This window comes from Chelonoidis abingdonii, chromosome 13 (genome assembly GCF_003597395.2).
Source record: "Chelonoidis abingdonii isolate Lonesome George chromosome 13, CheloAbing_2.0, whole genome shotgun sequence".
Lineage (NCBI taxonomy): Eukaryota > Metazoa > Chordata > Testudines > Testudinidae > Chelonoidis > Chelonoidis abingdonii.
The window spans coordinates 16,666,896-16,682,634 of NC_133781.1; positions in this window are offsets into that span (position 1 = coordinate 16,666,896).

Sequence of the window (15,739 nt, forward strand, 5' to 3'; positions counted from 1 at the left end):
TCCTGCCTGCACCAGTTCCTATCTGCAGCCAGCCCTGCACCCCCTGCCCACAGCCAGTCCCTGTCTCCAGCCAGGCCCACACCCTCTGCCCTGTCTCCAGCCAGCCCCACGCCCCCTGCCCGCAACCAGCCCGTCTCCAGCCAGCCTCTGCCTCACCCCCTGCCCTTCCTGCACCAGTCCTGCACCCCCTGCCCTTCCTTCATCAGCCCTGCATCCCCTGCCCTGCCCGCACCAGCCCCGGACCCCCTGCCCTGTCTCCAGCCAACCCCTGCCGCACCACCCTGCCTGAAGCCACCTAGTTCTGCATTCCTTTGTCTCCAGCCCTGCAAACCCTTGCCACAACCCCATGTGACCCTGCCTGAAGCCAGCCAGCCCACCCCACATACCTCTGTCTCCAACCAGCCCCACACCCCTTGCCCTGCCTGCAGCCAGACCCTGCCTCCAGCCAGCCCCATGTCCACTGGTGCCCTGCAGTTCCCAGGGCAGTAACCCTGTACACCTGCTTCAATGAGGAGGGCAGGGAGCAGCTGGTGTTGGTGTTACTAAGCATAACCCTAAGTAACGTGAAAAAGTGGAAGGCAATAAGAATATAAAGTCTTCCTGTTTAGGCCTTAAATAAGCAAAAGTTCTTTCAAGTTTAAACTTTAATTGACCTAAAAGGCCTGGTGTAACAGCCGTTATTAGTTGCAACAGTTTTAACTGGTTTAAAGCAGAAATAATGATGCCTGTGCACCTTTAGCAAAAGGACAAGATAACTTGCAGAAGGAAAACTTACTAACTAGCTGCCGCAGCCAAGATTACTTAATGCACCTGCGCTTACGTAACTGCTACAGGGGGAGGAAGGAGGAGGAGAGGGAGGGGGAAGACAAAGAAGTGTGTAAAAAAGAATGCTGCAGCCGGACAGAAGAGGGAGGGGAAACGGGGGCTTGCTAGTCAGCAAAAAAAGTTCTCATGAATATAAAGGAACAGACTGCTTGTTTAGCTGGGCTGGATCTAAGGCATACTAAGTCTCCCAGCACCGCTTTGGAATCCCAAATAAACTTGTGTTTTGCTTCTCCACCTCGGTGTGTTTATTGGCGCTAAGCACTCCGGGCACGGACCACTGTTGCTCGCCTTGGGCATTCTTCTGTGCCTGCAACAGTTTTTGGCGTCCTAGTGGGCTATCATAGGCTAAAATCTGCTTGCCCGACTCCCTCGGGCTGAGCAGACGCGGCAACGACCGATGCCCAGGCACACCCGTGTTCATGGGGCCTCGGTGAGAAGTGGTTTGGTCGACCTGGAGGGACACAAAGTGCATCGCGCTACAGACAGTGGAAGAAGCAGCTGCAGGCGATGTGGAACCAGTCTTGGTAAGTAGGAACTAGTCAGTGTCTGGACTTGTTGCCTGTTAGACGGGGATCGCCTCAGGTCACCTAGGATATGGGGCGGACGATAGCAGGGTATGGTGTACACCTTAATGCATTTAGTGAATTGGAAGTGTTTGATCGATCCACTAATAAAAGGCAAATAAAAGTCTTGTCAGTAGACTGGCCATTATCAAGCTGAGGACGAAAAGTGGCCACCGGAAGGATCACTTAGACAGGAATGTTTCTAACACAATCCTTCACTACTCCTTTTTACGCGAACAAGGCAGTCTAAAGCTGTTTGTATGAGATCTTGTAAAAACCGCTGGGCTCTGTTTTCAGTGTCTGCGGGTGCATAGGATTCAAAGCAGGTTAGGGATATGTGCAGGACAAAGGAGGCTAGTCTAAGAAAGGGGAGACCCTATGTCAGCTGCACACTTCCTGTTGTAGCTAAAAATGCTAGATCAGATGCAATGGTAGTGGGGCCAGTGAGTGACTGTTACAGAAGACGCCAGAGTACCTGTGAAGCAAAGCTCGTGACCAGGTATACTCAACGCAAGCTGGTAATAGTGGTTTTAGTAGGTGACCTGGTGGGCTGAACTTCACTGCATAGTCGGTGAGGAGCTCTGGTCTATGGAGTGTGTGTGTACCCATCTTCCTTCTTTCATTTCATGTGGCTAACAGTCTGCTATTCACTGGATGAGCAATCGAGTAGCGGCGCCGCCAGGACTAGCGACTCTTGCTAAGGAGTGCAGGAGGGCATGTGCATCTCGGTTAGCCTCCCTGTAAGTAGTAGGAAATCTTAGTTTTATGAGACGCATGCGGACAAGGCACTCCGTGTGTTAAGTGGAAAGATGGGTGGGAACAGTTCAAACTATTCCATCTCACCCCCAAGGGTACCGCACATTTACCTGTAGTGACATAGGGTTTCAACACATGCAGGTATTTAAGAATTGGAATATTTGACACACGTGAAAATCCTCTAAACAATGCCACAGACAGGTACTGTCATTAAGATATACATTAAGAGGAGTGTTTAATCACCCAAAAAGCCCTGACACAGAGTAAGAACATTTGTGCTATTGAGGAAAGAAACTGGGTTAATTTAAAATTCAGCTTGCCCAGGGATAAAAAAAGTGTCTGGCGTTCAGTACGAAAATCACGCGATATGCTAAGTAAAAGAAAACTGCTTTCGGCCCCAGCTGGGCTGTGAAAAGAAAATTGACAGAGTAACGCAAAGGCAATATAAGTTACAGAATAAGATTCATATTGCAAAGTAAACTGTTCATTAAGATCCACAGTGTGCCTTTGTGACCCTGGAGCCGGTGTGGCTTTTTTGGTGACACCAAAGAAACACAGGCAGCCAACCTTGGACTGAATCTCTGAAAAAGACGCTGCAGAGATTCAGGGTGAAAAACAGCCTCCCAAGAGTGGAAGCATGTTGGAAATTTGGACAAGCTGTATACAGTGATATCTCTGTCCACCTCTCCGCTTCTCTGAACATTATACACAGAAGTGGCCAGTCTGACGTACGTGTGGTAGTTAAAAGGGGCTTAGGTCTTGGGGCATCATGTTTCTGGTGAGTGGAGCGTTCCCAACACTCTCCGTTGTTGTTTTATTATTTTATTAATGGAGCTTTAAAAATTCAGTTATATGGTGTGTTTTCTTTATCTTCCCCAATGATCCTGTAGTGTCAGCCTGACCACCTGACACGAGGAATAAATTGGTAACAAAATTTGTCACAGTTTGGTGAGCAATTAAGAAGGGAGAAGCCCTGCAGAATTTACACCATCTATTTGTTTTACCCTTGTTATTTTATGCTTGCTTTGCTTGGTACTGTTGGTGTTATATGTTGAAAACTGCATAAGTAAAAGTAAGCCCTAATAGAATAAAAAAATGCTATCTGGTTCTGGTTCTGTTCTGTTTAACCGGTTACTGCTGTTTTTCTGCTCTGTTCGTTTGGGCGTTAGAAGTGTGGGCGGAACTGAACCTCTGGTTCGTAATTCCTCAGAGTGGAAGCCATGCGTGCAAGAAAGCTCTGAGGTCAAATTAAAATCCTTCTGTCCCATCCCCTGTAGCGGTCAGTGTACAAAAGTGGGAAAGCCTGGCTTAGACTGTAAGTTCCTCTGCTCTGTGTAATTCTCTTTTCTGTTTAAGTGTCAGCAGACAGATAAATAGGTCTCTGGGTAAACCCTCTAAAGGGGTTTGGATTATATGTTTAGTAAATGGTCTTTGCCCAATGGGCCATGTGTTTTTGTCCAGGTGACAAGCTTCACAAGGAAGGACTCGGGTAGTCTTGTGAGTAAGAATGTTTAAAGGAAGAGACCAGGAGGGGTGAGGGCTAGTTAAGAAGCCCACCCTCCTAGCTAAACTGGTAGTGGAACAAGTTGGTGCCCATGGAAGGAACGGTTCAGCAAGAAAAGCAGCATCGGGCCCAGGCAGGCAGGCAACAAACAGAGAGATTGAAAAACTTTAAGGGTGTAGTGGAAGGAAGGAGTCAGTAAGTGTAAGCATGGGGATTTCAAATACTCAGAACTTACTTGAAATGGTGATTTAAGTTGATAGAAGTAGCTGTTGGGAAACAAGCAAGTGATTTAAGGGAAAGTAAAAAGTTAACTCTGTAGCTGCTGAAGGGAACAGCAGTTAAACCTTGTAAAAATGCTAAAAAGAAAAGTTCTTGGTGTCTTTGAAATGTTTGTAAATAAATTACAAAAAAATATGAGGTAATTCCTCTGTTTTGCCTGAAGTCAACAAGGGTATTTGTATATTTTAAGCAATAATTAACTGCCCAGAAGGGGTAGACCTCTGGGTTTTTTTTGTCTTTCAGATAATCAGAAAAAAACTAATGCCAGCTAAAAAGCACTCAACATACCATGCATTTACTGGCACAATAGGAATTATGTTTTGTGTTCTGTGTTCTGTCTTGTGGTGTTTGTCTTGTGGTCGGAATTGTTGTGTTTAATATTTTTATAAAATAGTCTGGTTTAAAATCAAATAAAAAGGTTAAATTAAAATGCAAATACTTATCTTGTTCAACTTGAAATACAAAGTGTTTAAATAAATCAGAAAAATGTAAAATACTAAAGTCTAAAGCATTTCCTCAAGTAAAAAAAAAAAAAAACTTCATTGGCCAAATTGTTAATTGCAAAAATTGTTGTTAAAATTTGCATACCAACAGTCTTTGAAAGCAAAGACATGAAAAGTTAACCCACTCCCCATATTGTACATGGAATCTTTCCCTAGTTCCTAAATATAAAGATAATTAAACTGTCTTGTTTCTGAGATGAGATTACTAAATTGTCTCATTTGTGAGACAACGATGACATTTGGTTATAAACTGTCCAGCTTATTTTTAATTTTCTAGGTGAATTAATGTTGAGTGGCTGCTGGTTGCTAAAACAATGAGGAGTCCTTGTGGCACCTTAGAGACTAACGAATTTATTTGGGCATAAGCTTTCATGGACTAGAACCCACTTCATCAGTTGCATGGAGTGAAAAGTACAGTAGGCAGGTATAAATATACAGCACATGAAAAGATGGGAGTTGCCTTACCAAGTGGGAGGTCAGTGCTAAAGAGGCCAATTCAATCAGAGTGGATGTGGCCTATTCCCAACAATTGACAAGAAGGGGTGAATATCAGCAGAGGGGTATTGCTAGAGTCTGTGCTAGAGTATTTTTCTAGGATTTGTGCTACATTTGGGGTAAGCTGGTGATATAATGTCATCCCGAGTCCTTTACATGTAGGCAAGCTCATGCCAGCTTCCTTAAAAGTGATCTCTGTTCTGCATTTTTGATATTTTGTGGGAGAGTTCGCAAACACACAGTCTCAGAGTGCAAACATCCAATACTGTATTTAGTAACTGCTGGCTTAAGCGATACTAGCTAGTGATGATTTAATTGGACCCTGACTGGGCCAGGTTGCCTGGTTCCAAGGTCGACCTCACACTGGACTTGTCTGAAGGCAGAGGGAGGTGCTGCAAGGCAGAGTGACCAAAGCTTGCAAACCTGAAGAGCTGAAGTTGAGGCCGAGAAGCCTTTGGGGTCAACAAGCCCCCTGTGTGACACTCTGGCAGGGCCGGCTTTAGGCCAATTCAACCAATTCCCCTGAATTGGGCCCCGCCCCTAAGAGGGCCCCACGCCCAAGCCCCAGTACGGTATACGGGCAAGAGCTGATGCACTGTACCAGGGTGGCCTGGCTTCCCCAGGGGGCAATTTAAAGGTCCTGGGGCTCCCAGCAGGGGCTGGCCTGGGGTATCGGCGGGGGGAGGGGCGGGCTCCAGCTGCCTCTGACACCCTAGTCTTTTAAATAGCCCCCGGAGCCCTGCCACTTCCCCAGGGCTCCCGCGGCTATGTAAAGGGCCAGGGCAGTAGAAGCAGGGAAGCCCCAGGCCCTTTAAATAGCCCCCTAGTCTCGGGCTGCTGCTGCGACCCTGGTGGCGGAGGGAGAAGGAGGGGGCACTTACCGTACAGGGTGGCCTGTACCCCCTGTACCTGCAACCCCTGCCCACAGTCAGCCCCTGCTGCACCCCCTGCCCGCACCAGCCCTGCACCCCCTGTCCTGCCTGCACCAGTTCCTATCTGCAGCCAGCCCTGCACCCCCTGCCCACAGCCAGTCCCTGTCTCCAGCCAGGCCCACACCCTCTGCCCTGTCTCCAGCCAGCCCCACGCCCCCTGCCCGCAACCAGCCCGTCTCCAGCCAGCCTCTGCCTCACCCCCTGCCCTTCCTGCACCAGTCCTGCACCCCCTGCCCTTCCTTCATCAGCCCTGCATCCCCTGCCCTGCCCGCACCAGCCCCGGACCCCCTGCCCTGTCTCCAGCCAACCCCTGCCGCACCACCCTGCCTGAAGCCACCTAGTTCTGCATTCCTTTGTCTCCAGCCCTGCAAACCCTTGCCACAACCCCATGTGACCCTGCCTGAAGCCAGCCAGCCCACCCCACATACCTCTGTCTCCAACCAGCCCCACACCCCTTGCCCTGCCTGCAGCCAGACCCTGCCTCCAGCCAGCCCCATGTCCACTGGTGCCCTGCAGTTCCCAGGGCAGTAACCCTGTACACCTGCTTCAATGAGGAGGGCAGGGAGCAGCTGGTGTTGGTGTTACTAAGCATAACCCTAAGTAACGTGAAAAAGTGGAAGGCAATAAGAATATAAAGTCTTCCTGTTTAGGCCTTAAATAAGCAAAAGTTCTTTCAAGTTTAAACTTTAATTGACCTAAAAGGCCTGGTGTAACAGCCGTTATTAGTTGCAACAGTTTTAACTGGTTTAAAGCAGAAATAATGATGCCTGTGCACCTTTAGCAAAAGGACAAGATAACTTGCAGAAGGAAAACTTACTAACAAGCTGCCGCAGCCAAGATTACTTAATGCACCTGCGCTTACGTAACTGCTACAGGGGGAGGAAGGAGGAGGAGAGGGAGGGGGAAGACAAAGAAGTGTGTAAAAAAGAATGCTGCAGCCGGACAGAAGAGGGAGGGGAAACGGGGGCTTGCTAGTCAGCAAAAAAAGTTCTCATGAATATAAAGGAACAGACTGCTTGTTTAGCTGGGCTGGATCTAAGGCATACTAAGTCTCCCAGCACCGCTTTGGAATCCCAAATAAACTTGTGTTTTGCTTCTCCACCTCGGTGTGTTTATTGGCGCTAAGCACTCTGGGCACGGACCACTGTTGCTCGCCTTGGGCATTCTTCTGTGCCTGCAACACTGGGACCCACACATGTGCACACCCTAGGGTGACCAGACAGCAAGTGTGAAAAATTGGGACAGGGGGTGGGAGGTAATAGGAGCCTATATAAGAAAAAGACCCAAAAATCAGGACTGTCCCTATAAAATCAGGACATCTGGTCACTCTAGCACACCCCAGGGAGTGGCGGGGACCCACACATAGAAAACGGAGCTAATTTCTAGTTCAGGCCCATCTTTTTAAAAAAGGACTTTAGGTAGGGTTAACATACATCCATATTTTCCTGGACACGTCAGGCTTTTTGGTTCTTAAATAGCCATCCGGGAGGAAAATACGGACGTATGGTAACCCTATTGGTACAAAAATACATACTGTGGCACATCCCTTAAATCAGAACTTTGTATAGGGAACTGGTTGCTAAGAAATGAAAGGCTTTTTGTTACTTTTTTTTTTTAGTCATCCCTGCCGGGGCCCCACTGAAAATGTTCGAATTGGGCCCCACACTTCCTAAAGCCGGCTCTGCGCTCTGGGGCAGGAAGTCATGACATCCATGAACGGGCCACACCAGCCTTTGACCAGTCTCCCTGCCCCCAAGATAGCCAGCTACTGAGAAGGGCTGTGCCAGCAACATCACCATCTGGCTCTTTGATTGCAGCCTTGGTCCTAATGTGCGCAAGCGCAGAAAATTTCAAGAGCTGAAGCATTTGCAAACCTTCTCTCCCCTCCTTAGCTTAAGTATCTTATTTTTCCTCTTTTTTTTCTTTTTAAATGTGGATCTTTTGTTTTTATTAGCTGGGAGATGTCCCAGCTTTTTTACTCCCTAATTGTGTGAAAGTGTGGCTGTGTGCGAGCTCCCATAGAGTCTCTGAGCGGAGAGTGTCAGAAAGAAGGTGCCCCTGGTTTAAACAGACCTGAACTGTCTGACAAAGCTACTCAGGAAAGTGTGTTCTGTGTTCTAACAGTCCTAAGAAATTCACACCGTATCATGCACATTTTGGTCTGAGAGAGCTGGCCACACGCTGCTTCTCCGAGTTCTTTAGGGCCTGTATTGTGACATCTCTGTTCCTGGGCGAGGGAGAAGTGTTAATCACCATAGAGGAACTGAAATAGATGGAGGCAGCTTTGTAATTGGCTGGGAGGTTGTGGTACAGAAAGTGAATAATCATTTGATTTTGGTATCAAAATACTTTACGAGCTCCAAATGGCACATTTGACTGACTTGAGTAAACATATTTAATTAGGGGTTATTAACAAGCAGGCGGCCACCTCCTTAAATTGCTTCTTAGGAGCCATTCTATGCTGCATAGGTTCTTACATTGCACCCATCACCATGGTGTCTGAGCGCCTGCCGGGAGTGCGTTAAGCAATGGGACTAATGTCTGTCACAAGTTTGTTGTTCTGAACTGATGATTGTTTGTATTGATTTAATTCCAGCCCAGTATGCTGCTAACTTGTGGAATTGACCTTGATTCATTGACTCCGTTGTTTTAGTCTTAGTTTAGTATCTTAGCTTGGGTGAAAAGTTCTCGAGTTTATTTTTGTTTAATAGCTTTAATAAAACATGTTTCTTTCACTACGTAGCCTGGGCTGAGGAGCCAGGTGGGTATTAGCCAGTCAGCACAAAAAGCCCAACCAGCCTCCATCAGTTACTCTTTGGTTCTCCCAGCATGCAACTCCTCCCAGGCCCTTAGTCCCCTAGCAAGACAGCAATAGCAGATATTCCCCATGCCAAGGCAAACCACATAGGGCATCTCTTCCTCAGTGCCCTAGACTGTGAGAGCGCACCAGGCCACCCCCATGGCATGCCATCTGGGCTGGGGAACATCAGCTCTTTCTGGGCCCAGGCGTGCCAGGGGCTGAGTGCCCTCGGGAGAGCTGCTCAGAGCTTTGCTGTAGGGACTTGGTGCCCTGCAGCCTTGAGCGCATGACTCTCTGCTGCCTTGCACCTGTTTGCAGCCCTGTGCAAAGTGGGCGTAAAGTGTTTCTGCTGGTGGGAGTGAGCAGAAAATTCGGACCTGCTTGTGTGTCATGCTCTCTTTGCTCCGGGGTAAATAGCAATGCACAGCGCAAGGCAGCACAGAACCTGGCCCATGGTCTTCTCCTCCTTACCAGCTGAGGAAGGAGATAAACAATTAACTAATCCCTTCTGGAATGCAGCACCTCCCGCGGGATCATTACTGCATTCCTGACAGAGCCCAGCTAGGTTCCACTTGAGGCTGGGAAGATTAGAGACCTTTGATGACGTTGTACCCACTAGGGCTGCCCCTTAACCCATGGCACAATGGTGGTTGTCCTGCTGGTACAGATGTGGGTCAGAGGAGCAGACTGCAAGTAGCAGTGAGTGGTCAACCCCTAGCTCCTCTACTGGGGGCTTTCCCATGCTGTGCAGCAGCAGATGTTGAACTCAGTGGATCCTGTCCACACCAGTGAGATAACCCTTTTAAACGCAGTTTGAGGTGGGCAGCTGAGGGAAAGCCATGGTGCTGGCCATGGTCACATGGGTAGGATTTTCTGTTGTAGACTCCCCCTTAGAAGCCCAAAAGTCCATTGAAGTGCACTGAATCACACTGGGGTTTTCACTGCCATCACTACCGGTGAAATTTCTCTGTAGTTTCATTGTGTATCATTTGTAAAGCCCCATAGGAAAGAACGGTGCTCTAATGTGCTCTGATGTGGTGTGTGTGGTTGCCTCTCGTGGGTGGGCTGTGCAGAGGATGAGGGAGATAGATCTCTCTTCTAGCTCAAGTGACGGGGGTGGTTTGGCAACTGCAGGACCCAGCTCCTCCAACAGTGTAGGTTTATACAGCCATTGTGTCTTATCTGCTGTGTGCGCTACATGTAAATGTAAGCTATTGTATAGGGGAGGGAGTTTGCAAAGGCCTGAAATTATTTCCATGATAAACTCTGCCTAGATTCTTTCAGTGGTAGCTCTCAAAGTGCTTTCCAGAGGAGGCGAAGTGTCATTTCCATTTTGCAGATGGGAAAACGGAGACATAGGGGGTGAAATGACTTGCCCAAAGTCATGGAAGAGGCCAGTGTTAAGAGGTGGAATTTGACAGCTCCTTCCTCCCCCGTGTCTCCTAACCCCCAAATCCGGTAGACAGGACACTGACCACAGTGCCTGCTAGTGACAAATCGACCCCACCACGTGGAAGTATTCCTAGGTGCGGGTGTTGAATTCACAGTTCTCTACAGGAGAATTCAGAGGTGCATCTCTGGCTGAGAGGACTTCGTACGGATTCCCTTTGCCACTGCCTTTGCTCTTAACCCCTTAGCGTTCCACAGAGTTCAGCCGGCTCTGACAAAATCCATCCACTGATGCATCTTGGCTCCTCTTGTGACTTGTGTCTCGCATTGTCCAGCTGAGTGCCAGAGACAGCTGATTGTGCAATTGCACACTGGAGTTGGGGGTAGGGTTGCCCTAGGGGAAGAGGTATGCATAGGGACAGGGTCCGTCATGCAGCCTGGTTCAGCTTAATATGGAACGTTTCTGTTGCCTCCGCTTTAAGCAGGAAACTGGGATTGCAAGCAAGGCAGTCATTTTTTTCATGCTCTGTAGGTCTCTCAAAGTAGAGCCTAAACAATTTGAACGTCGCCTTCATGATTTGGTGGCTGGAGAGGGCTTGCAGGGCTGAGCTGGAAGCAGAAGCCAGCTGCAGTAGTGGAAACTTTCCAGCAAAGATTATGCTGGAGCAGGCAATACTGATTGGAACCATTCCCACAGCTGGCCAGGACCTAAGTAAGCTCAACAGGACTGACTGCCCCTCCAGAGGGCCTGCAGCTTGGGATTTATACTGTCTGTTGGCACACACCCATGAAAAGTTGATTCCATTCCCTGCTCTCTGTGGGCCACCCGGATCTTTTACCTACCCCGCCCCCCTCAGTCTTTGAGTCCCATATGTCTACTCTTTAAGAACATACTGGGTCAGACCAAAGGTCCATCCAGCCCAGTATCCTGTCTACCGACAGTGGCCAATGCCAGGTGCCCAGAGGGAGTGAACCTAACAGGTAATGATCAAGTGATCTCCCTCCTGTCATCCATCACCACCCTCTGGCAAACAGAGGCTAGGGACTCCATTCCTTACCCATCCTGGCTAATAGCCATTAATGGACTTAACCTCCATGAATTTATCCAGTTCTCTTTTAAACCCTGTTATAGTCCTAGCCTTCCAAACCCCTAATCATTTTAGCTGCCCTTCTCTGAACCTTTTCTAGTGCCTTTTTTGAGATGAGGAAACCACATCTGTATGCAGTATTCAAGATGTGAGCATACCATGGATTTATATAAGGGCAATAACATATTTTTCGTCTTATTCGCTATCGCTTTTTTAATGATTCCTAACATCCTGTTTGCTTTTTTGACTGCTGCTGCACACTGCGTGCACATCTTCAGAGAACTATCCACAATGACTCCAAGATCTCTTTTCTGATTAGTTGTAGCTAAATTAGCCCCCATCATATTGTATGTATAGTTGGGGTTATTTTTTCCAATGTGCATTACTTTACATTTATCCACATTAATTTTCATTTGCCATTTTGTTGCCCAATCACTTAGTTTTGTGAGATCTGTTTGAAGTTCTTCACAATCTGCTTTGGTCTTAACTATCTTGAGCAGTTTAGTATCATCTGCAAACTTTGCCACCTCACTGTTTACCCCTTTCTCCAGATCATTTATGATGATGTAACAGAGAAGAATCATAGGCACTGACTCCATGGGTGCTCCAGGGCTCAAACACCCAGAGGAAAAAAATGGTGGGTGCTCAGCACCCACCAGCAGCCCCCCCTCCCAGAACTTCTCCCTCCCCCCAGCACCTCCTGCCAACCAGCTGGCTCCACCAATCAGCGCCTCCCCCTCCTTCTCAGCGCCTATCACCTGTCACAGATCAGTTGTTTTGTGGTGTCAGGGGGAGCTGGGGGGAAAGGGGAGGAGCGAAGATGCAGCGTGCTTGGGGTAGGAGACAGGGAATGGGAGAGGTGAGGCAGGGGTGGAGTGGGGGTGGGGAAAAAGCAGGGCAGGGTGGGGTCATGGGAGAAGGGGTGGAGTGGGGCAGGGCCTGGGTGGAGCCGGGGGAGCATATTAGAAACTTGGGGCCTATTAGAAGAATAGTCTTGTGACTTAAGACACAAGGCCTGGAATCAGGACACTTGGGCTCTATTGCTGACTCTGCCACTGATCTGCTGTGTGACCTTGGTCAAATCACTTCACTGCTCTGTCTTTGGTTCCTCTGTCTGTCCAAGAAGGGATGATAGCTCCCTGGAGCAGTGTGAGGTCACTATGGTGAAAAGTGCCATTGTGCTACCCATAAACAATATATAAAATAACTAGTCCATTATTTTGAATGTGCACAGGGACGGGCAGTGGATGAGGGGCAAGTCCCAGGGTTGGAGTGTGCGTGTCCCAATCAAAGACAGTCCTTGGAAGCAGAGACGAGTGGGAACACTTCTCTGGCTCCCTACAATAAAGCCAAGCTCTGCAGTTGCAGTTGTAAATCCCACCGTGATTGAAGTCATATCCCGGACACACCCCGCCTAGCAGATTAATTCATTGTGGTTTTGACATTCTTCAGAGCATGAAGCCCAGAACAGGGCACCAGAAGTGCCAGTAGCTATAGAAAGCCTGGCTGGTTCTTCCTGGTTAATGAGTTACTCAGGAATCTTTGTGTGGTCAGTCTCAACCCATGGAAATACTACGACTCAGTGTTCCAAAGCCCAGGCACGTCTGTTTTGTCTTTGGTAACTCGCCTGCGGTGACCTCACGCACTCCCATCCACTCATAGGACCCTGCTTGTTAGCCACTGTGGCTCACCCCACACGTCAAACGAATTAATAAACCTTGTAGTCAGAGGCCAGAGCTGCTGAGCCCACATGATCCCTAGAGACATTTTTCTTATGAAAAATAGAAACTTTCAGTAGAGCCGTTGCATGTGATTTCCCTGTAACTGTTTCCTTTTATGGTACAAATCGAGAATTGAACTGTACATATGATTCAGGGCTGAATCAGAGAGCAGAGATCTCCAGCAACATGAACCACCTGGCTTTCCCAGGGTTTGCTGGTTCTAATCATATGTTTTGTGCAGCTCAGTTCTTGCAAACCTGAATACTGCTGGTCATGTTTCTAGTGGAAACTTAATAGTTTCCACTACAGCACTTGTAACCCAGAGGAAGAAAGAGACCCAGGTGACTACCGGTCCAGGTGCTGGTAGGGGTGGGTTAGTGTGAGGGGAATGGGGGCTGCCAGGTGTAAGTGATCCCTTTTTCGTGTTTGTTTCACATGGGTCCTTTGCACTCGGTTTTGCATTTCAGGATCAAATGATCAATTCTATGTGACACTCAGCCACACCCACTAAGCCTGGGCTGTTTGCAGTGTGACCTATCACTCAGGCCAAGCTTGTTCAAAGCATGACCTGGATCTGCTGAAAGGGGTGAGCAGCTGCTCACAGGGAACCTAGCCTGCATTTCATGAGCAATTCCAGACCCAGGGATCTGGATAAGGTGTCTGCCCTCCCCACCTCTAAAGGACCAGTGGGATCTAGGCATCTAGGTACAAAACCATTCCTATACACAGAATAAAAAAGTAAACCTTACAGCCAAATGCCTTCTGACTTCACTGACAGTTTAACTTGGGCTAGCAGGGCAAAATTTGGCCCACTGAATAGTATTAAGAGGTGTGGGGTTACAGGAAACTACTCTGCAAGATTCGTTCACATGTGAAATTCAATGAATAGGGCTTTTCCCCCACTCCCTGAACTCCAGCATGTGTCTGTTCAGTAAATAATTCCACCGCCAACCAGTCAGTGACACAGATTCCAGATAAATCTTGTTCAAAGGAGCTAAACCTGCTTAAACCCAGTGCTGCTACCTGACCTCCCCCTCCTAATCCTGCCTGTCTGATAACGAAATAAGAAACTCTTGTGAATCTCAGCATTGCTTTCCATGCTGATGGTGCTGATGAGGAGGTCTCTGCATGGAAAGGCAGGGAACTTGGAGAGTGAATAGCCCACAAGGATACAGAATCACTTCTTGAGTTGGCCACAAAGGTAAAACATGATTGTTCCAATTTCCAAAAAGAAAGGAATGAAGCTAATGTCTTCCCATCTTTTCCAGTGGGCAGCACAAAAGTGACTAGTGGCAGTGAAGCAGCAATAGCAAAGGTGGGAAAATCTTAGCAAAGAAATCCCAGTGTAGACACAGCTGAAGGTAGTGCAGCCTCTCTGACCCCATTAGTGGCCCAATAGAGCCTCCGCCCTGTACTGAGTCTGCTGTCACACAGTGCCAATTACTGCTAGTTACCATAATAGGCTCCTTGGCGTGATGTGGATGCCCATCCCCTGGGGATTGAAACCACCAATTAATTTCACACAGAGCCTGATCCAAGTCCCACGGGAGTTAATGGGAGTTGGTACATTGGCTTCATGGGATGGAGGCTCAGTCCCATCCAGAAAGGCACAAAGAAATGGTGATCTAGAGGTAAAATACAACCACAAATCTGAAAACAAACAGAGGAAGGTTCTGAATGTTTTCATTTCCAGTCTAGTGTTCCACTAAACCTTGCTCCCAGCAAACATAAGGGATATTTAGTCATCATGGCTTTTAGATATGAGAGTCCAGATGGTCCAGACTGATTCAGAAAAATCTTCAATTGGGGTGACATTCATCTCCATTGTTCTGTCTGCAGTGGAAATATCAAGGCCAGAGGTCTGAGCGAGATGCCAGTGCCATCTCTCCTATTGGCAGCCTCTGTGAGATGTGCTGTGCCTGTGGTGGGTGGAGGCAGCTAATCTGGGGGCAAAGTCCAATGAGTCAGTTGGGAGCCACCAAATCTGATAGTTAAATGAAGGAAACTGTTGGTAGTAGAATGGCTGCCCTGTAACAGCTGCATGGGAGAGCCCTGGAGCGTCCCACTGCACTGTAAGGCCTTGTTGCTATCTTTTCCCTGTAAGGGTCTTTGAAAGGTCCAGGCACAAAGGGAGGGGGAAAACTGAGAATGAGAAAATTCCCCTGGGAGGAGCAAGTTGTTCTGTTCCTTTGCTGCTCACTGTGACTATCATTACACATGGCGCGGGGGAGACCTCATCTGGATCCTGTGTGCAGTGCTGGTCTCTCACGTTTAAGAAAGATGAAATCAAACTGGAACACGTGCAGCGGAGGGCTACTGGGATGATCAGAGGAATGGAAAACCTACCTAATGAGAGGAGACTCAGAGCTTGGCTTGTATAGTCGAACCAAACAAAGGCTATGGGGACATATGATTGCTCTCTGTAAATTCATCAGCAGGACAAACACCAGGGAGGGAGAGGAGTTATTTAGGTTAAGCCCTAATGTGGACATAAGAACAAATGCATATAAACTGGTCATCAACAAGTTTAGGCTCAACATTAGGCGAAGGTTTCTAATCATCAGAGAAGCGAAGCTCTGGATCAGCTTCCCAAGGGGAGCAGTGGGGACAAAAAACCTCACTGGCTTCCAGACTGAGTTTGACAAGTCATGGCACTGCTGATGTGGGTCAGAATTGAACCAGCAATCTCTGGGGGAAAGTTTCCCAGTCCTATAACCAAACTGCAGCTGTTTTAGCTGAACATAGCCCCCGACAATGGGGCCAAAGTGCCCTTGTGACAGGAGAGTTTAAATTAGTTAGAGGTTTCTTCATTCATAAATCTTGGACACAAGGACCTACGCAGGAGCCATGTGTGCTTAGGAATTCTTCGTCCTAAACTGCTGTT